A 2,864-nucleotide genomic window follows, 5' to 3' on the forward strand; every position below is an offset into this window, starting at 1 on the left:
AATCTATCAGAAACAATGATAGGTACAGCAACCTGTTAAGAGATAAGTAATATAAAAATATGTAAATTGAGACAATTAAAAGTCCAAATGTCAGGGGAATGGAGTTAAAATGTAAATATTTTGTGTGTTCCTTTTTTGCCTTTGTTTCCAGTCTTTAATATGTTATAAGTCATCATCTCTTTTAAAGTAACTTGTTATATCTACAAAATGTTTTTGATAACCCTCATGGTAACTACACTGCAAAAATCTATAATAGATTCACTAAAAATAAAAACAACTAATCAAAACATGCTATCAGAGAAAATCACTTAACCACAAAGGAAGATAGTAAGAAAGGAGAAAATGAAGAGAGAGGTCTCATAACAACCAGAAAACAGGCAACAAATTCGCATTAGTAAGTTCTTAATTATCAATAATAAAACAGAATGTAAAATGGTCTCAATTCTCCAAGTAAAAGGCATACAGTGGCTGAATGGATAAAGAAACAAGACTCAACTATATGCTGCCTTCAAGAAACCCACTTCACCTATAAAGACAGACTGAAAGTGAGGGGTGGAAAAAATATTCCATGCAACTGGAAACCAAAATAGAGCAGGAGTAGCTATACTTATATCACATAAAATAGACTACAAATTTAAGATTATAAAAAGAGACAAAGGACACTATATAAAGATAAAGGAGTCTATTAAACAGGATGTAACAACTATAAATATCTATGCACCCAACACTGGAACTCCCAAATATTTAATGCAAACATTAATAGATATAAAGAGAGATATCTACTGAAATACAATAATAGAAGGAGACTTTAACAACCTGTTCTCAACAGTGGACAACTCATCCAGACAGAAAATCAACAAAAAAATAGGGGAGTTAATCTACCTACTAGATCTAATAGGCCTAGCTGACATTTACAGAACATTTTACCCAACTGCAGCAGAATACACATGCTTTAGCATATGAACATTCTCCAGAACAGACCATATCTTATGCCACAAAACTCATCTAAACAAAATTTTAAAATCCAGAAAATATATCAAGTATCTTTTCTCACCACAATAGAATAAAACTAGAAATCAATAACAAGAGGCAACTCAGATAATACACAAACACATGCAAATTAAACAACATCCTTCTGAACAACCAATGGGTCAATGAAGAAATTAACAAGAAAATTTAAAAATTTCTTGAAACAAATGAAAATGGAAATATAACATACCATAATTTATGGGATAAAGCAAAAGCAGTACTAAGAGGGAAGTTTATAGCAATAAATTCTACACCAATAAAGGAGAAAGACTTCAAATAACCTAATGATGTACCTCAAAGAACTAAAAAAGCAGAACAAACAACCCATTAGGAGAAGGAAAGACATAATAAATATCAGAGCAGAAATAAATGAAATTGAGATTTAAAAAATTACAGAAGATCAACAAAACAAAAAGTTGGTTTCTTGAAAAGGTAAACAAAATTGACAAGCCTTCAGCTACACCAACAAAAAGAGGGGAGAACCAAATAAATAAAATCAGAAATCAAAAAGAAGACACAACAACTGAGATCTCAGAAATATAAAGTATCATTAGAGACTATTATAAACAATAATACATCAACAAATTGGAAAATTTAGAAGAAATGAATTCCTTCATACATGCAATCTACCAAGATTAAACACAATGAAGAAATAGAAAATTTCAACAAACTAATAATGAGTAGCAAAATCAAAGCCATAATAAAAAGTCTCCCATCAAAGAAAGACTCAGAGGAAGAAAAGCCCAAGGTAAGACCCACTGGCTTGGAATTCCAACCAGCTACCATTAGTGGCATTGTACCTCCCTAAGAATGAGCTCCCAGGGGGAGGGGCAGGCCATGTCTTTGCTGTTTGGGTGCCATAGCCACTCTAGCCTTCAGGCTTTGGAGAGTCTGAATTGACCCGTGGTGGAAGGGATCCCCCAGCACAGCACAGCACAGTTGCTCTACCAAAATGTGGCCAACTGCTGCTTTAAGTGGATGCCTGATCCCATTCCTCCTTACTGGGCAGAACCTCCCAACTGAGACCTCCAACCACCTCTGTCCAAGCTCTTCAGCCAACAGAGATCTGAACTGCCCCTGGGATGGCTCTCCCAGAGGGAGGGGCAGGCTGCCATCTTTGCTGTTCCGGTGACTTAGCTGTTTCAGCCTTCGGGCTTTGGAGAGTCGAAGCCAACCCACAGTGGAAGAGGTCCTCCAGCATAGCATAACTGCCCTACCAAAATGTGGCCAGACTGCTGCTTTAAGCGGGTATCTGATTCTGTTCCTCCTCACTGGGCAGGACCTCCCAACCAGGGCCTCCAGCCACACCTGCCCATGTTCTCCAACCTACAGAGATGTGAATTTACTCAGGGACAGAGCTCCCAGGGGGAGGAGCAGGCTGCCATCTTTGCTGTTAGGGTGACTTAGCTGTTCCAGCCTTTGGGTTTTGGAGTGTCTGAGATGACCAGAGGCAGAAGTGGACCCCCAGTGCAGCACAGCTGCTCTACCAAAACGTGACCAGACTGCTTTTTTCCTGATCCCATTCCTTCTCATAGGGCAGGACTTCCCAACTGGGGTCTCCAGTCATTTCCTACAAATGCCTTTGGGTGGGCAACAAGTCCATGACTCCTTGGGACAAAGCTCCCAGAGAGAGGGGCAGGCTGCCATTTTTGCTGTTTCATAGCCTTCACTGGGGACACCTCCAGTTCTGGAAAATCTGAGGTGACAAGGGACTGGAGCGGGCCCCAAGCATACCACAGCAGCCCTACAGAAAAGTGGCCAGACTGTTATGTGGGTGCCTGTTCCCATAGCTCCTTACTGGACAGGTTCTCCAGGCCTCGGCCTCAAACCACCGC

The sequence above is a fragment of the Mandrillus leucophaeus genome, unplaced genomic scaffold (genome assembly GCF_000951045.1).
Source record: "Mandrillus leucophaeus isolate KB7577 unplaced genomic scaffold, Mleu.le_1.0 Scaffold268, whole genome shotgun sequence".
Taxonomy (NCBI): domain Eukaryota; kingdom Metazoa; phylum Chordata; class Mammalia; order Primates; family Cercopithecidae; genus Mandrillus; species Mandrillus leucophaeus.